The following is a 26,272-nucleotide window of genomic DNA, read 5'->3' on the forward strand; positions in this document are numbered from 1 at the left end:
AGCATCCCAAAGGAGAACTGAGCCCATGGCATTATGAATCATGATCAGACACATCCTTTCAGTCTTTCTTTTCTTCCCAAAACTTCACACAGGCTTTTGCCCTATTCTATCTGAAAAAAAAAATAATAAATAATTAAAAAAAACCACCTGGATGCCCTCTGCCCTCCAATCCCAACCAATATTTGCTCACATTATCTGGCAGAGAGGCCAAATACAGAAAAAATTAATTCCTGGTATCTGATAAATAAGTGGGATTTATTGACACAAATTTGTTTAATTCTGGTTTCCTGCTTGTCTGCTGGTTCAGCTGCTCTATTTCACTCATTTCATGCAGCAGAGGGTTTTTCAATTATAAATCTGGGCAGCACAGTATATTTGAGCATTCTGCCAGCTTGATTTGTTTTTATGTAATGAATTTTAAACTCCCTCCTCAAAAGTCAGCACGTACAATCTGGAAATGGAACTTCTGGGGTTTTTCTGGTGGAATTACAAATAACCAGATAAATAGGAAAGGACTGAAGATAACTACATCAACCCTGCAGGAGCTACTGATGAATCCCAATAGACTGAGGAGAGTATAAAGCTTCTTATCCTTCTGTTTATTTACTCTCTGTCCTCCATAGTGTCCTCTTTCTTATTTATTCCTTTTTATTTATTAATGAGTCTCTGATCATTGTTTATATGTTATACTAAACACTTCGAAAAAGCTAAGCAACAATTGGCTTAAATAGTTAAAATTTTTGGGCTTGATTTCAATTACCAGAAACTATAGCATTCCTTGTTGGCAGCAAAGCATCCCATGGGAAGGAGCAGGAAAAGGTGTGTACAATTTTGGGCACAGGGTCCTCATGTAGGATAAAGCTACACCAAGGTTAGAGCATCAGGGCTGAGCAGTTTCTCCTGGAGAAGACCAGGACTGGGTTAACAAAGGAAATTGAGATAATTCCCATGGTCCTTTCTCTTACCTGAAGATGAACATGTTTTCAGCATCATGTATGTGCACACACATATTTTATAGATAAGACTATTCCCTGCACTTGTAAGGATTACTCTAGGGAACAGGGGTTGTATATTTTGGAGAAAAGCTGTCTCAGGATTTACATTATTGCTCTGTACAACTACCTGGAGGAAGGTTGTAGCCAGGTGTGGGTCAGTGTCTTCTCACATATAATGAGTGATAGGTCAACAGGAAATGCTCTCAAGTTTCACCAGGGGAAGTTTAAATTGGATGTTAGGAAAAAAAATCTCTTCTGAAAGGATGGTCAAGCACTGTAACATGCTGCCCAGAGAAGTGGTGCAGCCACTGCCCCTGGATATGTCAGAAAACCTGTATGATGCTTAGGAGATGTGGCTTAGTCGTGGATTTGACAGTGCTGGGTTAATGGTTGAACTCTATCTTAGAGGTCTTTTTCAACTTTGTTTTGTGACTCTATAATTCTAAGACATTGAGATTTATTTACAATATATGTAGAACAGTTGTCAAAGAACTGATGTTTCATTGATGAGCAGTCCCTGAACAAGGCTTTTGTTATCTCTGTAAGAATAAAGACTGCTCAAACACCAAAGTACTACTGAGGTACTATGGAGCATTTCACTGATGAGTTTTCTATGAGGTGAAGGCTAGAGGTATGAAATGGAAGCTCATTTCAAGGCAAGCCAACTATTAAATGCCCCACTGAAAATTTGATGATGTCCTCTTTTTCCCTGTGCCTGATAAACAAGGTTTTTCTGATAAACAAAGTTTATCTTGCTAGATCTGTTAAATTTATTGAAAACCTTGAGCAGTAGAAGACACACTGCTGTTCTGAAAGTCAGGGCATTCCCAGGACAATCATCAGTAAGTGGCCAGCAAACAGCATGGCAGAAGAAGTCCATAAGAAATCAGAGATCACCAAATGTTCAATACTTACTGGCTGGAAAGTGGATAGCTAAGAGCTTTGAGAAATCAGGTAATTAACCCAAAATTCTCTTCTGTCAATAGAATGCACTTGAAATGACAAGTTATTTTGCTACACAATAATGCTGTCATACCTTTTATATTACTCTGTCTGGTTTGTGTGGCAAGGTTTTGCTGGCTGGGGAGTTACAGGTGTTCACTTCTGTGAGAAGTTGTTAGAAGCTTCCCCATGTGAAACAGAGAAAATGACATCCAGAACCAAAGGTGGACCCACTTCTAGCCAAGGCTGAGCCCATAGCAATGATGGTAGCACCTGTGGGATAATATATTTAAGAAGAGGAAGAAAAGTGGATAAGAAATTGGACAAAAACTCAGCCAGAGAGGAATGGGAATATGTGAGAGAAACGGTTCTGCAGACCTGAAGGTCAGTGCAGAAGGAGGAGGAGGAAATTCTCCAGGCATTGGAGCAGAGATTGCTCTTCAGCCTGTAGAGCACACCATGGTGAGACTTGCAGCCCATGGAGAGCCACAGTAAAGCAGAGATCCACCTGCAGCCCCTGGAGGACCCCATGCCAGAGCAGGGGGAGCCTGAGGGAGGCTGGACCCTGTGGGAACACAGCACTGGAGCAGGCTCCTGATGCCCTCCTGGCTTCTCTTCACTGGAGAGATGCTAAGGTTTGATGGCAGGACCTGTGACCCTGAAGGAGACCCATCCTAGAGCCTTTTGTTCCTGAAGTACTGCTCCCCACAAGGGGAGCTCCATGTTGGAGCAGTTAATGAGGAACTGTAGCCCATGGGAAGAATCCCATGATGGAGAAGACTGTAGAGAATCATCCTGTGTGAGCAGGACCTCACTCTGGAGCAGGGGAATAATGTGAGAAGATACCCCCTGATGAGGAAGAACTATCAGAGACAGTGTGTGATGAACTGACCACAGCTCCCCCTCCCCATCCTCCTGCATTGCTGGGGGAGGACAGAGAGAAAATTGTTAATGGTGGGAGGAAGAAGGGACAGGTGGGGGGGAACTGTTTTCAGTTTTGGTTGTTTTTCTTGCCTTCCCTGATTCAATTTGCAATACATAAATTTTCCAAGGTCCAGTCTGTCTCACCCATGATAGTAATTGGTGAGTGATCTTCCAGTATATTTCTTCTTCTCTGTCCAGCTGAAAATGGGATGCATAGAGCAGCATTTGGTGAGCTCTGGTCAAAAGTAAATGGGTTATTTCTTCATTGTGACAGGGTAACTACAGGGGCTTAAATCTCTGCAGGTATTTGGTGGTTTCTGCACACATACTAAAATACTGGCATCTTTGAAATCCTTTTTTTCCCACATAATAAGTGGAAACACATTGGGGTTTCTGAAAATGCATATAAGTGACTGAAAGCAAATTTTACAGTTTATTGGGCTCTGAAGGCCTTATTTTATTTTCCTGAGTCAAGCCATTTCTTTAGCCTTTCTAGGAGTCTTCAATGTAGTTCTTATGGCAGCCACACAAAGAGTTTGCTGGCTTTCTGATGGAACTAGAATGAATTTTGCTCACATTATAATCTTCTTTGCTGCCTCTGTCACCAACCTGCCATTATCCTTACTCGTTGCTCCAATTAAAGGAATACTCACAGGGAAATGATGAGAGAAACCAACATACTGTGGAATGCTGGAGGAAGTGAAAAGGTAGGATTTTGCAACTAAGGTTCCCAGACTCCATGAGGGGCAGGGAGGAACTTGCCTTCTTCTCTTTGGGTATGACTGGCTGGACTTTGGTTTTTGGGGTTTTGGGAAGGACTGCTCAGCATAGAGGATTAACAGCCTCTAATTGCTCTATCATTGATGCCCTAGAGCCAGCCCAGGGAAGAAGAAATTACAGAGACACATCCACCTTCGGTGTGTGCTACTTGTCACAAAGAAAGGACAGCAGCTTTCACAGCTGGAAAATCCCTGTATTGTTAAAAGACCATAGGTAGCTTAACTGATAACACTAGGTGATGAATTTTTTAGGTACAGTTACATGACTGGAAGCTCATTGTTACTGAATGGGCAAATTCAGGTCAGGAGAGCATGGTCTGAGAGAACAGCTGTTTCAACAGACCTTTGTTTGTGTTTAGGACTTGCATTTACCTTGAAAACAGATGAAAGGAGTAAGTTTTGAGCCTGCCAGGGAAGAAAGAGCTCGTCAGCAAATGTGTAAATAAAGATGTAAGTGCATCCTGACAGCAAGAGATAAGTGACCTTGTAATTATCTTATTTTTCACTAATAAAAAACACTTTTAAATTACATTCAGAGTAGAGATACTTGTTGTGTAGTACATAATTTTACCTGCTAAAACATATGTTTCACGTGTATGAAGCTACTGAACTCTCCTCTGTAAATGTGCACACACACAGAGGAAAGGCTGATGGGTCATTGCCCCCCTCCCCAAATGAATTGGCACAAGGGAAGCTAGCAAAATAAAATACAGTGAACACAAAATAACGAGGGGTATGGTGCTTGGAGAACAAATTAGACACAACTCAGGACAGGAACAAGTTTTGCAAAACAGCCAGGGAGGCAGTGAGATGAACAGAAGCAGAAAATTCACTTTACAGTTCAGAGGTCTTCCTCTCCAGTTCTCCAGGGATTTGAACTCCAAGTTGGATCCCAAAATGTTGCTTTCTTTGAGTATTGCACACATGAAAAATTCCTTCATTTTACCCTTCTGCATATTTCTGTAGCTGCCCACTTGTATGTCTGAGTTGGCTCTACCTCTGTTCTCCAGGTCTTAATAATTTTCTCTGGATGACTTGTGGGAATAGGGGTCAATGAACCATCTGATAAAACCTGGCATTTAATTTACATTCCATCCATGTATTGCCTTATTTTACTGAGAAACTAGCTTTTGAATGCATTTAGGCACCTCCACGGACTTCATGTACATTTCCAGCTTATTTATATTTGGAAATAATAATTGTATTGAATTTTAGTTCTTCTGAAAAATGACAAAATCTTATCTAAGTTGGTGGATACATTTTTTGGTTCAGCATTTCATGGCATTATTTTCTTCCAAAACTCTTAATATCATTGCACACTACTATTAAATACATGAGGTCATGCCAATAATATCTTGTTACACAAGTCTGATGTGGGATTTTCTGGGTTTTTTATTAGATTTCTGTCCTCTTTCACTGCTAAACTGAAGCTTCACTATGATGTCAGGCTACAGTTCATGCCAAAACCCATGTAGTAAACATAGTAGGTGAGGTTTCTGTAGATGTCTGCACCAGAGCTAATCATGCTCAACACCCTTGATGGTTGAAAGAGAGAAACAGACATTTGAAGGCCAAGAGTCGTCAGGTCCTGAACAGTTGAGTTGATTGGAGCCATAAGAGACCTTTTTATTGCTCATAATTTTGAAAGGATCCTAGCTCAGCTGCTGTCACCCACATTGTCAATATCTATGGGTAACTGAATAATCCCACAGCTGCCCTTTCCTAATTTTCCCAAATTATTGAATTAAGACATAATTTGTAGAGTCAAATCAAAGCTCTGGTTGACTCAACATTCTTTTTTGTGACTCAGATACTTTTATTGTCTTCTGTGTCTTTAAAGAGTTCCTAAAAGTATAAAGCTGTAGGTATTATAAAGTTGAAATGCCTTAAGTGAACATAGTCAGAAGATAGATGCTTTGGACTTAAATGGGGAGTATGGATTTGTTTTTCTTATCTCTATTACTGAAAGTGCTGTGAGTGGATTTTCCAGAATGGTGCCATAAAAACAAAAGTTGATTGATTAATTCAAAACCTATAGCTAGGAAATGTTTTCCAGGGATACTTACAGGAAATGCACAATGGTCTGTGAAGGGAAGTAATTTACTATGTGCACACTGATGGGCAAATTTACTGTGATCTGATACATTTGGCTATGGCAGTGACAGATATTACAAAATGACCATTTTTACACTCACTCCTTCCTGTTATGCTGGATCAGAAGACAAGGATATCTGAACTGCAAACTTAGTGATATTCCCTAATTACACCTTTCAAACATTTAAGCATATAGGAAACCTGTGAATGTGTAGATACAAAAATTTGTATTGTTTGACTTCAGATTGCAGCAAGTTCACTAAAAATAGCCCTGAATAAATGAAAATATGTGTCAGTGCACTCTTCATCTTATGCTGCAAGAGCAGTAACCACAGGGAGGGTGACTTTGCCAAAGCTTAATGCAAGTTTGTCCTTTTTCTTCAGGACTGCACCTGTTTCTAAAACCACTGTGCACAAGAACACAGGAGAAGAATGTTGGTGGCTTTGTATTTTATATTGAAGAGGCAAGTTAGATATGAAATGCTAACAAAACAAGAAACTTAAGGGAATTTACCCTGAAGAAGAGAAAATTATAAAGCTGAAACAAAAAACTCCCTCCCTGAATTGCTCCTTTCCTGGTGTGGTTGAGCTAATCAGGTTGTTGTTCCTCCATCAGCATTTTCTCCCCTTGCACCAATATATTTACTTCAGTTGGCAGATTTAGATGTATCCAGCATACTTCTCATGAACCATCTTTACTACAACATTTTTTGTAGTCAGAGGTAAACCATTGGCTATTTTCCTGAATTATAGCTTCTTGCTTCTAGTGCAAAAGTGTGTCCCTTTTGACCTTGCTGAGACCCCAAAGGGAGAGGACAGCTCCTGGCTCACTGACTTCATCCTCCCACCATCAAAAGCACAACCTGTTTCTGATGTTTTTCAGAAATAAATTGAACTTGATTTAATTTCACCCAGTGATGACACTACAGCTTTGGAACCTCACCCTTCTAAAGGTTAAACATCACCTTTTAATTACCAGCTTAAATTTATTAATAAACAATTTATACCAAGATATTTTTGTCAGTTAGGCAGCCCCTTTTCCTTCTTAACATAAACATAGTTTTGATGTATTTAAAAGGCTATACCACCAGTTTAGTTACATGCAATAAACATAATAATTCCAAATGTTTGTAATGCATGCAGGAATAATCACTGGCATTTCCAGTGAACAGTGAAATAAAAATATTTTTAGTCAGATCCCATGTGCTTACCCCAGAAGAAAAAGATATATCTATTAAATTGAAATTCAAGGAGAAAGAAAAAAATTAATGCATGAAGCCATTTATTCTTCAGTGTACTTTTCTCCACAGGAAAACTCAGATATATTGATATGGGTGAATAAAGGTTTAAGAACAAACATTTGTTTCTGTTATGACATTATTTCATGCTTAGCTAACAATGTGATGGGCATTGAGAAAACAGGAGCGTATACAGATATCTAAAATATGTAACTAATGTGCTCCTATAACAAAAATACACAATGCAGTTCTCTTCTGCATCTTCATAAAATTACTGGGTTTTTTTGGCTTAGTTTTGCTGTTGTTGTTTTTCTTTTGTTTTGTTTGCTTTCTTGGTAACACAGTAGATGTATGGATGTGAAACTCACATATCAGGATTTTTTAATTTCCTTCTTTTATGACAAAATATGGTAATTTCAAATTGAATTTTGTCATAATGAGGAATAGGAAATCACTGATCCTTGTTGCTGGTATTACTGTATCTGCAATTCTTTGAATTGCTGTCTGTTCCTGAGGCAAAATGTCCTAATCTGATTATTTAAAATTACATCATTGATTAGGTGTGAACAAATAGACTCATGAAATGAAAGGATGTACACGTCATGATTAGACTTTCAGATGCTCCTGGCAACATGCAGGTTTAAAACCTCTTACATCTGACACCCCATCCACTGCCTTCCTTTAGAGATATAGTGTAGTTCTGCTGGAGTCCAGTTTAGGGTGTTCTTAGCAGAGGGACCTTAAGCTGCTTTTAGAAAAGAAAATCCATGACAACAAAGCACAAAACGTGACTTAAAAATATCTGCTGGGAGTCTGGTTGTGATAATAATGAAGGTAACATTTAGGTGAGACATTCTGAGAATGCTGCTCAGCACATTAATCTGGATTACTTCACTTTCAACTCCTCTCCTGTGCCTGTGTTTCATTTGATGCACCTTTAATCTCTGAGTTTGGCTGGAAACACTTCTTAGTTGTTTTATGTTTTCTAGAATTTAGTGATTTTGTGGAATAACTACAAGAAACATAAGCATGAATCTTTCTGATAACAGGACATTAGACTTCCCTTTTCCTTGTGCCTACAGATCTGAAAACAAAGAATGTTTTCAAAACCATTTTAATCTCATCCTTTTGAATAGCTATGTTTCATATTAATAATAAAGTAATAAATATCTATGTCATTATCAGTTTTAAATTCTAAGACATAGACAGCATGCACTGGGACTTTGAAGAGTCAGTGCTACTTCACCATCCTTGCACATTTATATTTCTTGTGCACTTTTGTTAGACTATTTGGCTCATGGGTGCTGACAGCTATCAAGGAGAACCATACAGAAGCAGATGCAGATGGAAAAACTTTGTCATTCACCAACTTAGGAAGTCAGTGGACACTGAAAGACCACCTCTGAATGGTGCACTTCAAGCTACTCAAGTTGTTCCCTCTACAGAAAATGAAAAAGGAAATAGAATTTATCCATCTTAGATATCTAGAGTTAGGAAAGATGAAGGTAAACCTTAGTTTTTAATCCAAGAAAGAGAAAAAGTCTGCAATGGAAATCTTCTTAACACAAGATCTGAAGTCTTAATATTTTATGGCCAAACTTAAATTAGAAATAAATCAACATCTATTATATATTTTTTCCAGTCAGGCATTGTTTACGAACTGTCTTGAAAGAACTCTCAATTTAAATTGGCTAGTGAATGATCCTATGTCAGCATTTTATGTAAAATTTTTTTTAAGAAGCAAAAAGCAGAAAAATTGAACTTAACAAGGTCATGTGTGTTATTGTTATGCAAGGTAAAACCTAGAACTTGTAAGGTTAATTACTATAATTTGAAAAAAAAAGACAGTATAAGTAAAATTCAGATGTTGTTATATCTATGTAATTAAGATGTAATTGCAACATAATTGCAGAGTGGTCTTGCTTTGCAGTAGGTCACTAAAGTGAATAGGCACAGTTACTTATGAATGGATTAATTTCACAAATTGTGAGATCATATTAAATTTTTTTGGTGGCAAAATTCCTTCAAATTGTCAAATAGGAAGTGTATTTTTTTTTTCCATTTCCTTCACTGAAGAATGTTTAATAACATTTTGTTATATATAGACAGCATACAAAACTTGTAGGGAGTTAAACACAGATCCTAGAAGGTTTTATATTATACATTATGCATTATTTCTCATAACACAGAGCTCATAAAAAATGCATATCACTTGGGCTGATAAAGCTGTAAGCAAAAGAGGGAAGACTGAAACCTTAAGGCAAAAATATTCTAATGAAATGTAATAAATACACAATAGGAATAATGCTCAAGTAATTTTAGAGAAGTAGTGGAAGTGACAGAGTCATCCAGTCTCAGGTGACCTCCCATTACCCAGTCACAGGGAATGATGGACAGCTGCATCAGGAGAGGAGCTGCATCAGAGGAAACAACCTCTTCTAAGCAATTTTTCTAGATAGATGTAATAGTTGTCACACAGGAAAGGAAAAAGAGAAAAGAACTCTTCAGAGCATGCTGTCCCTTGAGCAAATAACAAAACCTGCAAGGTGGCTTTAGAAGCTTTGTAAAATGTTGGAAGAACTAAGGAGAAGTTTTGTTGTAAGTTCATGTTTTATGCATGCAACTAGTTGTTCATTCAATGTTTTGGGCTCAATATTTTTTCTTGTTTCTGTGGAGCCATAAAGCTTGTTCTGATCATAGCAGGGAAGATTTTGCCATGGCTGTGGCAGGTCCTAAAATGGTTGTCCTTCCCAAACAGCTGACAAAGCAATTCAAAGCAGGGTGTTCAGACATTGTGCCTTTGCCTTAGTGCACAGGATAATTATAGAAATTGCAACACAAACCTCAGAGGGCATGTGCTGGTCAGCCCCAAATGTCTGTGCTAAGTGCCACTGCAGCAGTCAGCAAGAATGAGCCCCAGACCATGAACATCCTGCTGAATGTGACCTGAGTGTGTCCAGCACCAGCCTCAGCAGAGCCCAGCTAGCATGAACAGCCCTCTGCCCTGCCAACATAACCAGACAGCCCCCTGTGCCCAAACTACATCCTGGGAATCACTCTCCTGGTGCTGCTGCAAGTCATTGACAGAAAGTTATTTGAGTGTGCAAATTCTTCCCTGTCAAGTATTGCTGTTGTACATGTCATATAGAGAAAATAGATTGCAATATTATATATTGACACATTTTGGGAAATAAAGAAAGTGTGAATGTGATGTATAATCTTAGTTCATTATAATTAACAAAACAATTTTTTTAACACTTCCTTCCAAAAAAAAATGAAGAAGCCAAAATTAAAGGTAAACTTTACCTTTAAGCAGGTATTTGTGTAGGAAATTCAAAAATGAAATAATATAGTAAAAATTTTTGAAAACTAGTTTTACTAGACAAATAAAAAATCCTATGAAATTAAGCAATAGCTTACTCAAATGGATTATGTCATCTGTGTAAATCATTTATTATGGTTATTGAATAGATGCTCAGGTTTGCAAATTGTGGCATTTTTGTTTGAGAGCTAAGTACATCTCCAACAACAATGAGCATCTGGTGTGGGCCAATGTACATCAGCACATCAGGCATGGATACACAGTAGAACAAACTCATAATGCAGTTTGAACCAGCAGCTTTGGCAAAGTAATGACATAATGAAGTTCTAACATAAATACTCCAACAAACAGCAAAGCAAAGAAATAAACTGAGGGAGAAAGCTAACTGGAGGTTCTCATGCATTTTTAATTATTGTAGCCCGGGTTTACAGCTAAAATTTTCATAGGAATAAGTTTCAAAACAGCATTATTTAAAATGTTTAAGCCCACAATCAGGCTGAGCTTGTACTTTTAGCTATCTTGAAGATCCCTTTGGCATTCCTTGCTTTTGAGTAAGCAAGCCCCCCTGAAATACTCTGTCTGTCAGAGTGGTGATACAGGCCCTCTTTGACATCATGTCAATACTTTAAAGAATAAAGAAATTTGAAAATCAGAAAGTCCTGAAGAAGCTGCCCTTTGAAGAAGGGAGAAAGCAGAGAGATAAGACATTATTACTGAACAAACTACATTTATGAACAGCACTGTAGCTGATGTCTCCCTTTAACAGCAGTCATCACCTTCTCCTGTCACATCCCATAGACACAAGAAAATAAAGAGTTTAGAAACTGGATTTTCTATACAGCAGTAATAATATTAGCCACCTTTAAATATTTTCACTTTCATAGCAGAAGATTTACTACTCTTTGATAACTTTTTACCAAAATTGAAATTCTATCAGACAGAGCTTCATTTGCCAAGCAGTAGTAGCACTACCTATTAAATATCTGGTGCACCAGTATGCTGCTGGAATGCAGGCACAAGAATTGATATTATTTGCTCAACAACGACATAATGAAACCTCATCACAAAAATACCCAGTTTCTTGTCAGGAAAATATGATATATAAGCACATGAAATAACTGATTTTACATCTACACCTCAGAATTTGTCTCAAAATACCTTATTTCATGAACTTTATAGACTTGAAAAAGTAGAAATGTGGCAAAAGATCTGTTTTCTTCAGATATTTCTCCATTTTAAATTTATTTTCGGGGGGCATACAAATAATGAATTTAGTTCCAGATATTGATCTGATACTGTAATTCTCCACATCTACTTAAGTGTATAAATTATGTGTAAAGCTGTCATTAGAAATAAAGATGGTATGAACAAAGGCTGTGAATAGAAAACAAAGGAAAAGTTCCCTTGGAAAGTATATTAAGAAGGGTTTTGAGTTGCATATGCAACAGTAGAAGAAATGAGAGTACAGTACATCATGGTATAATAAAATCATATGTCTCATCTATACAAAATTTCATGTAAAACCCAGGGGAGACAATGACATTGTTCATATGCTGTGGTTTGATATATTAGCAGAGTTGTATCTACTACAAAATATCAATTACCATAACTCAGCAGGTTTTTATATATGTATGTATATATATATACATACACATTACTTATTATGCCACTGCTGTCTAATGAATGCAGAAAGCTAGAAATTATTAACTGGAACACAAAGTCCAGTTCTAGATACTGTCAGAAAATCATAATATGGATGTTTGGTAGTGAAAGAAATAATGACAGACCTATTATGGTGAGGCTGATAAACAAACCAGTCAGCCCTAACTGTGATGTGTTGGTTGCTGTGATGATCTCTGGTTTATCATACTGCTCATAAACAACATTGTTCTTCAGATATCTTAGCACTCTGAAGGCCTAAACTCTCAGTCTGGTCACTTCAGAGAGACCCTGAGGAAGCCAAGTTTCTTCTTATACAATACCATAGAATCATAGAATGGTTTGAGCTGAAAGGACCCTCTGGCTGCATCCCCCATGCCATGGACAGGGATCCCTTCCACCAGAGCAGGCTGCTCCCTGCTCACAATGACTGGGTGAGGTCTGGCTTCCAGTCATGCAGAAAACTCTTCTCCAACTCTGGTCATCCTCTAGGGAGCCCTGATGCCTCTTTAACTGGCAAGAGACTTGTGATCAAAACAGGAAAAGAAAATCTGAACTTTCAGATCTATTGTGGAATACAGTTGAATACAGAACAAATTCTGCCCAAAGAGATTTGTTATATTTTTTTTCCTAATTCTGACCAGAAATAAATTATTACAGAAAGAATATTAAGATCATTTCAACTTCAGTTAAAGTTCTGCTTTTGCCAAAGCAACTTATTTTATTTATGTTTGGTTCATTACTCTACACATTTTAATTCCAAGAAAATCGTGTTCCCTCTTTTAATACCTACAGTAATTGGAAACTAAAATAAATGTTTATTTTTCTAAGTTTCTGGGTTTCAGATAAAATGTACTTTCTCACAGAAAACAATTCCATCAGCACTCAGCCATGCTATCAGCATCCACTAACTAAGATGTTACCAATATCCACAGTCAGTGGTGTAGCCCAGGGTTGGAAAGACCATGATGCCATACCCTGCCCATTCCCCACTGGAAAATCTTTGAAAAAGCAGCTGCTTAATTTCACAGGTTACAAGGACCACAAATGTTGCTGGCCCTAACATGGGGAGTGCATTCATGGGAGATTCCCAACATCACCTAGCAAATTCTTCTCTTGTTTTACAACAGAAATTGAACTTTGTCTAAGGCAGAAGACACTGTGAGAACATGGTTTTTGTTGCCAGTGGATTCCAGATATCAGACAGGCTATATTTCAGAGTGATGTAACCCAGGGAACTACAAAGCAAGAAATGTATCCTGGAATAATCTTTGCTTCCAATACTTTCCTTCCCTCCTGCATATTGTCCCATTCTGTCAGCAACTCTGTTCTTAGGAGGAACTAGGAATAGGAACCCCTGAAATGCAGCATGGTTTGTTTTGTAATGGACCAGATGGCATCCAGTGACAGATATATTTCAACAACACATTCCCAGAAGAGGACATTTCTGTTCCTCTGACAGTACCTGAATGATGCAGACCATCAACATCTTCAGTAAAATACCTGGAGATTCTCCAATAGTCACATGTAAAATTATTTGCTTCTGTTCAGTCAGAAAACACATTTTTAGTGTTGTTACTTTTTTTTTTTTTTTTTTGGTGTTTTTTTTTTTTTTGTTTTTGTTATCTCAAGAAGGGAGATAATAGAGAGATCCATGTTCCTTTCATGGACAGGAGCTTGTGACTTTATTTTCATCACTAAAGTTATGCATATTTTCCATCAAACAGTCTCAAACAGACTAGATATTTAATGCTAAAACTGGGCTTCATTTGATGGTTCAACTTAAAAAAAACCAGGTTATATGTGTACATGCACACTATATTCACTGACATCAGAGTGGGATCCATATGACAAAGGCTGTGGTGCTCTGCCTTGCCTCTCTCTCTAACAAAGCACAGAGAATGCTGTCATTCACCATTCTGGTTGGGATTCAGGGTTTTTAGAAGCCTGGCAATAAAATATATTGAGGCTTGAATACATTCCTTCCATTCATGGCTGAATGCCTTTTAATCACCAGAAATTCTCTGAATAGCCTCCACCAGAATAAAATAAGGTTTCATTTAAAGCCTGAAATGGCTTTTATTTTAGGAATCGTGTCTTATTTAGTTTCATAGTTCTGATTCTGCTCCATATTCAACAGCTTTTTATTCTTAATGAAGGCCTACCTTAAGGTCTGGGTTTAGGAAAATAATTGTTTGAAGTTTGCAGGATTCTGCTGAATGCTATTTCAGGTGGGCACACAGGGACTATACTCAAACTCAGGAGATTAAATGCATTTTACAAGAGATTGCTTTCTAACCTCTTTTTGAAAGCAGCATCTTAAAAATCCCTGATGTTTCACTAGCTCACACAGCTGAAAATGATTGGGTTGTTTTTGCAAAAATGCAATTGTTTCAATTTTTATCCTAAAATTAAAATCACATATTGCTCTTTCCTTGTGCCTTTCAGAATTTTTCACTGTAGAACCTGCTGCATGTGAGTTTGCAAAATCTATGGCCCTTCTCTCTTTTTCTTAATAGCAATTTGCAACTCAAACTTCTGCCAACAGAAACAGTCAGAAGTTACTTTTATGCTACTTAAAAGAAATAAAGTGATATAGAAGCAGTAGATATAAATTTATGTTTAATTTTAGTAATAGAAGTCTTATAAGCTGATAGGTGTAAACTGGTGTCAAGGTTATACAAAGGACTTAAAATTCAGTCAGAATGATTCTTTTATATATTCACAATCAAACTCACACACCCAGTTTCACACATTACATGTAAATTATCAGATATCACAAGGCTGCTAAGTACTGATAATTCAGAGACATGGATCTAGTTCAGTGAGAAATGATAGTTTGTTTTCTCACATAGGACTAGAGAAACATCATCTGAAATGCAGACATATGCTATGCAGTAGAGCAAGGGCAAAAGATTCTCTGCATCTGCTAACAACTGTTGCAAGGCTTGGATAGGAACTTGGATATAATAAGTCAATTTGAATCAATCAAGTTAACTTACACTTCAAGACATAATGAAATTTGACCAACAGAATTAAATACATGAACATAATATATCAGCAAAATGCATTCTTGGTGACAGTGGGTAAAGAAACTGCAGAACTCTGAAAATACTTCTGAATGTTTTGAGTATTTTTACAATAAAATGTAGTCTTTGCTGAATGGTTTTGGCTGTTCTTATAGAAATATCAAAGGGCACAACTAGGGAATTTCTAGGTGCTACATCACTAAGGATTTAATTTGCAACTAAATAAAAAAAGAAAGTGATTATCTGCAACTTTCTGTAAAGATTGGGTTCAACCATCATTTTAATACCAACTGAAACCTATAGACAGCATAGAGGGTGTATGGTGTTGCCCATGTATAAACTTATTTACACACGTGTAACCTTAGGTATTTTCCTTATAGATTATAATTGAACAATGAGAATCTTCTTAACCAAACTATCTCAAAAGCATCATTGCTTTGTTCAGCAGCCAAACCCTCAATGAAGTTGTGAGTGGACATTAAGATAACAATGTTAGCTGTGCCAACACCATGCAGAAAAGTTGATCCCAGACAACAGCAGCCAGCAAAACACATCTCACATTTAATTCAACTGCAAAAAGATTGAATCTATAAGATTTTCTTGAAAACAGACAAGTCTATTATGTGACAGAAACAGTCTGTCAAGAATTAGACACATCTTACATAGCTCCATATCATTTAGTTCAGTAAATACCACTGATTTTTTACTATTTTGTGTATGTGCAATCATTAAAAAGTTTCTTTAGGAAAGTGTTTCAGTCATATAATTGTTTAAAAATCACTGTTTTTCTGATTAGTAGATAAGTAGTGGTCTAAAGAAAACAACATTCCTACATCCCTTTTCTTCAAGCAGTGCACTGGGAGCTATAGATGTGATGAGATTTCTTGCTATGCAGAAAGCTGAGCAGACAAACTCTGTGCTGTACCTGCTGGTGGTAATCCCACCACACAGAGCATAAGAGGCTGGAAAATCCATCTGTTTCTGAGAACTGGCCTCCCATCATTCCTGCATTTATCTTTGATTTAATCATTTGATTTCATTCATACTGCTGCACAGAGAAAGGATTTGGAAAAGCCCTTGCAAGAGGTAACCAGATCTGCTTGTGTTGGCTTTTGTGCACTCCACTCCTTTAAAATGCTACAACATTATGTTTGTTAATCCATGTCTCTGGAAAGAAATGTGTAATTTAGTCTCAATACATCAATATTGCCTATTCAAATCCAAGTTATAGTGGAAAATGAACTTCAGTGGAAATTGATGCAACCTGGAGATCAATTCTTAAATTAGTTGTTTAGGGGTGGGGAAATCAAAACTTGCAAATAACTTAAATCTTACTTTTTTTGAGTGGGAGTGAAGGATCTTAGTTTATAAAACTGTTTTTCAAATTTTGTGCTAACTATAAAGTGTTCCAAAACCAGATTTAGATCCCCAGGCCTTAAAATTCCTGCAGGGTGAATTACTTTACAAAAAGAATTGTTTTCTTTAGAAAGGCAATCTATCCCCTCAGGCTGGTAAAATTTAAATCTGTGATGACATCTCTTAACAACAAACCCAAAAAGCCCACAGGTACTGGTTTAACTAAATAAGCTCCTGTAACAACCTAGACTTTATGCCATTAAAAATGCAACAAAGTAACTTGAGTTTCTAAAAGAAATATAGATAAACAAACACAGAAAAAGAATTTCAGGTATGACTTCTCAAGCCATGAAAGACTGCAAGACTATGAAATCGCAAAAATTCTGAAGTTATTTCTCTTACCTTAATTACAGATTTCCACCAATATCCCAGAAGTAGAGAACATCTTATTTTCCAAACCAAGAAATGTGTCCATCCTACCAAAAAAATAAAGAGGAAGAAAAAATGAAATTGAAAAAAGACTTTCAATTTCAGAAAGTTTGTCTCTCTCATAGAGTTATAGAATTAGAAAGTAATAATGAAGCTCTGTTTAGTGCCAGAGGAAAAAATGTTTAATTATACTTTCTATGAGGAGATCATAGTATTGTGAAACACATAATGAGTGTTAAACTAAGACAATGCAACAGAACTGAAGGCTCCTCCTCTGTGGCTGATTCAAAGAGCTTTTAGAAAGTCACCATCTTTTATATCATGGTTTTATACAGGAGATTTTCTGAGCTGTTATCCACAGGATACACATTTTTATTTCAATTGCAGCATATTAAACTAAAAATCAAATTTTATATTTGTCTGTAGTAAGATCAGTGAGCCTCCATTCCTGGACCTAAACATAGGATTACTGATATATACACTGATATATATATATATGCATATATACTGATATATACAGGAAAAAATCTGGTCCAGTTATACCTAAAAGTATCAAAATATTTATCTTATAATATAACTGTTTACCTTTGTTATCCATCCTGTATCCCACTAGGCCAGCAAAGATACTCCATCCACTTAAAGTTTTAATGCTTAACATTCAACACACACGTTTACATTTATACATGGGTTACAAATATGTACATATATACTTGTAAGAAGGTAATACCCAATGGTAATATAAAACTAAAACATTTAACTTCTAGTCAGGACCCTTCTGTTATCATTTCATCTTCACAAACTGTTAAAACACCATAGGAGCTGGTCTTGATACAGAAACAGAACAGATTCATAGAATCATAGAAACAAAACCTTCTAGGCTGGAAAAGATATTTAAGATTATCAGGTCCAACTGATAACCCAGCACTGCCAAGCCTACTACTAACTCATGTAGCCATGTGCTACATCAACTCATCTTCCAAACATCTTTGAGGGAGAGACTCCATCACTTCCCTAGACAGACTGTTCCAATGCCTGACAATCTTTTCCAGAGAGAATTTTTTTCCTAACATGTAATCTAAACCTCCCTTTACATAACTTGAGGTAGTTCACTCTTGTCTTCTTTCCAAATTCTGGCTAAGTTCATTGCACGCACAGATTATCTTTTTTCTTTTGTTGAGTGGAAGAGTATTTCCTGTTTTCCCTGAAATTGTCAGAACAGTAACAGGTCCTTTAGTTTTTTTTTTAGTTACTCTAGGGAGTAAAAATAGTAAGAACACTTAGTTCCTAAGAAGTTTTAGAAATTATATGAGGTGATCAGAACACCAGACTCTGCTGTCATTTGAAGTTGAAACTGGGGGATTTTGATGCTGCTAACTGAACCTAAAACTGAAGTGGGTCTTGGCCTCAAAGCAAACCATCCCAGGCCTGAGCCTTAGAATCATAGAATAAGTGTGGCTGGAAAATACCTTATAAGTTCATCAAGTCCACCCATCAACCACCCACCACCATCATGCTCACCACAAAACCATATATATATTCAAATGCTCTATCCACATGTTTTTTTAACAGTTCCAGAGATGGTGACTCAACCATTTTAGCACTTATCTAAAAGTGACTGTCATGGTAACTCTAGTCACAAAATAAACTCACAGGTAAAGTTGTAAGTAGTTGACTGCATCTTGTTTTGTTCCTGTTTCCCAGCTGTTATGCTTTAAGCAGCAGGCAATTGACACCCAGCAGTGAAAGGAAAAAAAAAAAAAAAAAAAAAAAAAAAAAGCAAAAAAAACCCCACACAGGCAAACTGACTGGAAAAGAAACAGTGACTGCAAATTACAGGGACAATATTTGCCACTGAAGTTTTGTGGATTGTCCTTCACACTTAGAGAGGCAAGTCCATGTCCTGCCTTTGCCTTTGATAGTGAAGGTGGTGAATGTAAAGAAGATGAATCAGAAAAAAAATGTGTCTAGATAAACAGTTTTTCTCTACAGAAAAAAAATATTTTTTTCCTTTTTCTAATTTGCATGTTTATCAGATCAAAATTTTATTTATATAAATCATAACTATGTCAAATGTTTGCTTCTCCCTCAGATTAATAGTGTGGAAATCAGAAAAGCATATTTTTTGCCTTGGCCTTTCACAAATCCTAGGCAAGAGCAAGGATAGAACACACACTTACAAATGTGATAGAGTTATAATGATTTAATGAGTTACAGCTTATCAGTTGAGTTCTATGAATTATTGTTTCCATGATTTTCAGCTCTCTCTGCCTTTCAGGTTAATATAAAACTTTAAATCAAGGAGAAGATGTATTAGCTTAAATAATCTGACTTTGAGGCCATTCAGGATGTGCTGGCCATAGCTAAGAGAAAGGTGCATTATTTTAGGCCAGTGTAACTGAAGTCTGTACCTAAGGGAAAAATTTGGGTGTCTTTTAACCATGGATTCAGTGAAAGTACTCTACCTTGCACTAATGTGAATGAAAGAATTGGATGATAATGACTTCTGAAATCTAGGAGGATTTCCTTTTTTATTTTCTTCCATTCTATTTTCTTTCAATTTCTGCTGCATTGGTGGTGATTTTCTCTTTTGATTTACTCTTAAAAGTTGACCTTAGTTACTTCTCACACTGCAGGGACTACATGGCTGTGCACCAGTTTAATGCTAACTAGAAAAAAGTTCTAAAGTCTAACAATAATTAAATGGGCACTTGCAATTGGTGAGTACCTGGGGAGAAATGCTGTTCTTTAACTCAGAGGAAAAGCAAATTCTTGACTTGGGTGTGGAGAAGGGAAAGATGAAAAATAAAATGAGAAAAAATTCTGTAAGAGCAGCTGTGAAACAAGCAAACAAATAAATATAAAATTTTTGCATATTCCTGTTCAAGTTTCTTGTTTTTACAACAACAGTGGTGTCCTTTCCGAAACAACATAGTCCTTCCAAGACACTGCATTCACACAGAATATTCACACAGTTAAAGGAGAGATAAAGCATTAATTCTGTCTATCTCTCTATCAATCTAAGCATGCCAGAAAAACCCTGTCCTCACAGGGAGGAAAAATGTCTGTTTGTGGTGCTGAATTTAATTATAGAGAAAACTGCTTCTGATCCCCTTCTGGACACTTCTGATCCCACCTTTTCCTGCTGAGGCTTTTCAGAGGTGAGGAGAGTTACCAGGGCAATCATAGTGAGACTGGACTAAGCAAACTGGATATTGGTCATTCCTTGCCTTTCCCCCAAGTAAAATTGTAGGGCATAAATAAATGACATAAATGATATGTCTTTGACTTCAATTGTGCAAGAGGGAAATGTATGAATTGGTCTACCTTATACTGGGTTCTACAAATAGTAAATCAAAGGGTGGTTGATTAAAGGACTATCACAGGGAGAACACCCTCTATAGATTGCACTACCTGTCCAGTCTCATGAGCCCTGTAACATGGGAGCAAAGGAAGAAACAAATGAGAGCAGAGGAAGGAACAAAGGAAGAAACAAATGTGTCAGTTTTCAACATATAATTGAAGTTCTAATTTGAAGATCCCTTTCCAAGACTCTCAGATCCCACATTTTCACAATTGTATCCTGTAGTCAATTTACAAGGTCAATTTGTTGACCTTCTCTGGACACACTCCAGCACCTCAAAGTCCTTTTTGAAGTGAGAGGCTAAAAATTTAACCAGTACTTGAGCTACAGCCTCACAATGCCAAGTGTGACAAGACAATCACTTCCATGGTCACACTGCCCACCCTGTCACTGTGGGAAAGATAGAATATTTTGCAGCATGATATTGGATAAATGGCAGATATCAGCCCCAGGCAGTCACAGTGCTTCTAAGAATTACATTTTCCTGGTCTGCTTTCTAGTTTTTTTTCCTTAATTCTCTTTGGAAAGCTGAATGGATCATACATCTCCAGGGAGCAACTTTCTCTTACTAAATTGTAAAGTCAGAGCCCACCTATTTTTCTGTTATCTATGCTGTGATGTTTTAAGATTGAAAGATTCTGAAATAAAACTAAAATTGACCACTCTGAAACATCCAATGTGATTTTGCTCATAATGCAGACTTTTAATCTGATTGTTGTGTAAATTAAGATAATCTAAATAATCATCAATAAATCATCATTAATTTTATGATTAATAAATCAATAAACTTGATTCTACAATTTATTTTTCTGTGTCATTAGACCAACATTTGCTATTGCACTGCAGTTCTCCAATGCATTATACTTTTGCTGCTCCAGTTTAGTCACAATCATTATGGATAAACTCCATTACAGATGCTTCTATAAGCATCTCTGTGGTGAAGCTGAAAATCTAGGTCAATTTTTTCCCTGAAAAGTGAATCAAATTTCTCTCTGATGACATTGGAAAGTGTGATAGGGTAAACTCTGATGAACTCCTAAACTTTGATCAGCACTACTAACCCATGGCATGACATTATAGACTTCTATGTGCAGCAGCCACTAATAAAAGCTCCTCCAGCTGATACTTCATTGCAGCTGGGGCTTATCAACTGTGGTAGCACATGGCACTCTCATTTACTTCTGTGTACTTCCAAATTCTCTCATCTCCATGATGCTGTGACCAAGCAGCAATATGAGAGAGAATTTAGCCTCATGAGTTTATCTCACATGGGAATTACATAAGTAAATGAATATCACTGAAAGCATGGATTAAAAGAATCCTCAGTAAGGTGTTTGAAATCCCCTGCTCTCCTGGGCAGTTTCAGCAGCTTCCCCTTTTTTAAGCTTTTAACCTAAATATCTTAACAAAAATAGCATTCCTATGAGTCCACTGTGTTTCTGGACATGAAATACCTATCTAGCACTCATAGTGCTTTATGGAGTAGGCTTGGGATTTCAATAATTTCACTTTTAATTCTCTTTCTTGCCAAACAGCTTGGTGGGTTGGACTGGCTAGCTGTGTTGTGCTTTACACTGCAACCTTTTAATCCTCAATCAGTCCCACAGGAGCAATGCACAGATGCAAATGAAACCTTTGGCACCACTCAGAATGGAGTCAATCACCATTACTGATATATCTGATGCTTTCTAACTTTTAGGATGTTTTTGGTCAAGTGGGATAGTTTCCTCCTATTTCTTCCCTCTCTGATGGGGCAATTTTAGGTAAGGAGTGCAACATCAGAGTAATTCCTTCTTGGAATGGTATAAGGCAATCTCCCTGCAATCCTTCATGCTGTTCTTTGAGGTCTTCTGATGAAGGTTGCTAAAATAAGCACCATGTATTATTCATATATTAATTTGCTTTGGCATATTGGTTACAGGAAACTTCATTTAAGTGCACTAGGAAATCAAAATCAAAGAAAGTCAGTTACACATGGTGAATACACTAAGCAAAGGAGCAGGCCAGGCTTGGGACAGCTCTGAAAAGCAAATAAAAAGCATAGAAATGCTGCAATCTCCTGATGATCAGGAGAAAAAAAAGTAAAAAGGAAGACAAAAAAGAACAACAGCAAAATAAGGCTCTCTAATAACTTTTCTATACCTTTTGGGGCAGTCTTGTGCAGCTTAGAAGTGAATGAGACCTTATTGATAGAATTCTGTAGTGTAGTCCAAAACAGGGACAGAGACCATAAGGTTAAGAAAATGGTCACCTTGGAAAAAACTGTGTGATACCTGGGTTCCTTGGCTTTCAGGCTGATTTTTTTTCAGGGGAACTTCTTAAAGAATTTAAGTTGTGGCTGTTCTCTATCAGTCTTCAGAATATCTCGAATAGGACATTCAAGAACAGATCACTCCAAAGTTCCACATCACTTCTGAGGTTGTGAAACAAATTATCAACAGAAGAATTTTTAAAAAACTTTTCCCTATCCATTCTCTAGGGTTTTTCCTAAGAGCCATTTTTAAAAGAACTTTATATACTTACATATATATAAGGATGCTAATATTTTTGGAGTTTTCTTAATTTTCCTCCATCTCTTTGAAAAACTGTTTATGTATATGCATATAAAATGAAACACTGAACTCTGGGGGCAAAAGTAGAATTTCACCATGCAGCACCAAGATATTCCCAAAAAAATTTGTGGTGTAAGTATTTATAATGAACCTTGAAGATTAAACTCTCGATTCCATAAACAAAGGCAGTGCATGTGCACTGAGGGAAGACAATTCATAGTAATTTTGTCAGCAAAATTGGTACAGTAGAGGCCTAAGCAACACTTCATCTATCTGTCACTTGTTTTGAAAGGGCAGATTACTTTTTTCCTCAATCTTGGCACATCCAATTAAAGTAGACTTACAAGCCAGGCAGGTGTAAAGTGCAAGCCAGCACTTGTTCACATTAGCAATTACCAATGGAAAAAATACATAAGTGCTGAGGCTTGGCACAACAGTTACCCTGGCAACTGCTCGTGCTCAGAACCTCAGCAGAGACTAACATGACAGTTTGACATCTTTCCCCAATAAAAAAAACCAAAACCAAACCAAAAAAACATGATTGCATTCTCTATTTCTCTCTCTGTTTTTTCCCTTTGCCTCTTTTTCTGCTGTTTTTCCAAATTACTTTGGCAGCCACCCTGTCTTGCTTGACTCCAGTTGAACACCTCCCAGAGGGAGCTCCCCTGGATCTTCCCAAACTTTGGAGCATCCTCTGTGAATACCAAGTTTTGAAGTTTACCTGGCAAAGCCTGATGTCCAGGAAGGAAGGATGGTGGGAGTTGGAGAAGCTGCATTAGTGCTATTGACACAAAAATGTCAGAAACTTTTTGGCCAAGACAACTTCACTCAATGCTGGAAAAAGAAAAAGGTCTGAGAGGAAAGGGCCTCAAGTTGTACCAGAGGAGGTTTATGCTAGATATATGAAAAATTTATTCAGGGAAAGAGTTGTCAGGTTTTGGAGCAGCCTTCTCAGGGGGGTTGTGTGGTCCACCATCCCTGGAAGAGTTAAAAAAAAAGGGTATGCTTTGGGATATGGCTTGGTGTTGACCATGATGTTGGTGCTAGCTTGATGGTTGGATTCAATTATCACAATTTTTTTTCCCAACCTTAACAATTTATGATTCTAGCTTTTTTGGTCCTCATATTCTGGAATATCCATGCACACAATTCATCTGTAGCAACTTGCCTTAACATCCTGTCCTTCCTGACTGTGCATCAACCTTGCAAATAGTTCCCTTTTTTATTCTCTGCTGTCTTAAAATACAAGAAAAAGTCAATCAGAAGCAGACTACATGCATTTTGAGTACAGGTGAAGAAAACCTCTCCTCCTTAATTCCACTAAATCTCAGCCCAAGCAAGCTCTGCACCAAGTGCAGTGTCAGATCCTGCCCAATTGCTGAACCATTGAGGTCAGAAAACCTTGAAGACTCAGCTTTCTTCTGGATTAAACTCTGTGGGATGCTTGTAGACTAAGTTATATGAACTTATTGACTGTTAGCTGCCAGTTCTTTTTTTTCTATTTGACATTTTTATGTCAAATGGAATTAAAGAGATGAGTACATAAAATTTTTGTTAATTAGTGATTGTTTCAGTTAGAGCTTACCTGATTCCTTTTGCTACAATTTATGAGCTATTTCTGGTTTTGGTTTTTTTTGTTTTAATGTCTCATTTTTAAGAAGTCGTTTAACATCCATTATTTTCCTTCAGTCTTATTTTGTCTTCAATTTTGTTCACATCTTTCAATGTTAAAAAGTTAAATATTAAATATCAGCATCTCTTTTGATTTTATTTTCAGTGTCTAATTTTGTTCCCTCCTTCTCCCTTGATGTGTGTCATTCATATCTTTCAGCTCATCATATTCTCACTCATTGTCATCTCTAAATGGAGAACAGCAGAAGGATTGAGAAGAGCTGTCTTTTGGTATTTTTTTATGCTAAAGGTAAAAGAAAAAAAACTTTGGAAAATCTGGTAACAGGTTTCATAGTGAAACTGAGTTGATAATCTGGTCTTTACTCTTAAATTTTAGACAAACAGAACACATATGCTGAAGGATATGCAGAAAATCAAAGTAAACATCTCACACTGTTTACAAGAAAATCCTGCATTTGCTTATTATTGCACATGCTGTAGCCCTAGACCTCACAGATTTCAAAAGAGTAGGTTTTGGCTGTGGAATAACATTGACCTGAAAATTCAAGATGTGGAGCCAAATCTTACTGCCTGTGTTCCTGTGATCTTTTCCCATGGGCAAATAGAATCTGTGGTGTAATCTTAATTCTGTCAGCAGAATGAAAGCATAATAAATAAAAGTAATAAATATTTTACAACATTAAACAATCTTTCACAGCTATTCAATCTGACAATTTTGACCAGCATTAAATTTACTGGAATGTTTCTAATAATGAACAAGAAACAAAGTCATACTTCCTCTGATGCAGTTGCATTGATTCAAAGAGTGAACTAATAAACACTATCACTACATTCATATTCTGGGACTAACAGAAACTTGTTCCTTTCCCTGCTGTTCTGTGGGCTGCACTGCAATCTCTTCTGCAACAACATAATTTAATTTAAAAATCATGATGCTATAAGTACTTGAGAAGCACTTAAAGCCATTCAGTCAGAGAAAGGTCATGTTAACATAAATATTGAAAAGAATGATAATTAGGCAAGAAAAACAGCAAAACACATTAAAGAGAAATGAGGCAATTTTTAAATGTTAACATCTCAATTCAGAAATGTTTACATTACATGTAATGGTTCCATTTTCAATGAGCATTCCACTAAAAAAATATTGCTGTGCAAAATTATGAAAGAGAATTACAACCATAAATGACATTGTATCCATTTTATCATCTTGAGAGAAAATGAATTGTCTGAATCTTGTTAAACACAACACAATTCAAATCGTCCAAGCATGACTTTACAGCAGAATGAAGCAAAGTACTCTCTTACTGAGAGAAAAGTAGTCAATTTTTTAATGACAGTTCATGATTTAAAATCCTGAATATTTGCAGGAATTGCAAAACATTTCTTCCTATGAATTATCCAATACATATTGACCTGAGTACAGGTAAGAATGTCTCAGAAATGTTGACGATTTCATGCCCTGAAATGTATTGTGTTTGAGATTGAGAAACTCAGACAAAATGATGTGTTTGAAACTCCAAACAGGCTAAGCTGACTATTGTTTTGGGGTAACTTTAACTTAAAATATGTGCTTTTCAAGTTTAATTTTGAGGCATGGTTTAACTTACTGTAAAACATTACAAGAAATGCTAAGTCTTTTATCAAAAGTTTCTTGGTAATAAATATGCTGAGTCAATTTTTCTTTTCACTTGTAGCTGTTACCACTTGAATATGTTAATTTTAAATGAAGTTTTAGAGTAAAAGTGTTAAAATTCCCCCCCAGAAAACAGTGTCCATTCAGGTTTGTTATCTACATAGATGCCACAACTAGTTAGAATGCCATGATATTGCAATGGGAACATGATATAGCTCCCAAAGCAAGGTCATTGCAATGCAGATAACAGGGATGAAAAAATAAATGGATAGGCAGAGACACAGAGCACTAAAGACATGAGCTTATAATTTAACTTTGGGGTTTTCT

The 26,272-nt window shown here is 36.8% G+C and overlaps 1 protein-coding gene across 1 annotated transcript in view; it reads right to left on the reverse strand.

Moving 5' to 3' along the window:
- Positions 1-26,272, reverse strand: part of TENM4 (teneurin transmembrane protein 4) — a 1,506,484-nt gene that overhangs the window by 890,953 nt on the left and 589,259 nt on the right. Inside the window, exon 5 of the mRNA XM_056495278.1 lies at positions 16,741-16,814. The gene's annotated coding sequence lies outside the window, so the exon portion shown is untranslated. The remainder of the gene's footprint in view (positions 1-16,740; positions 16,815-26,272) is intronic.

Source organism: Oenanthe melanoleuca, chromosome 1 (genome assembly GCF_029582105.1).
Source record: "Oenanthe melanoleuca isolate GR-GAL-2019-014 chromosome 1, OMel1.0, whole genome shotgun sequence".
NCBI lineage: Eukaryota > Metazoa > Chordata > Aves > Passeriformes > Muscicapidae > Oenanthe > Oenanthe melanoleuca.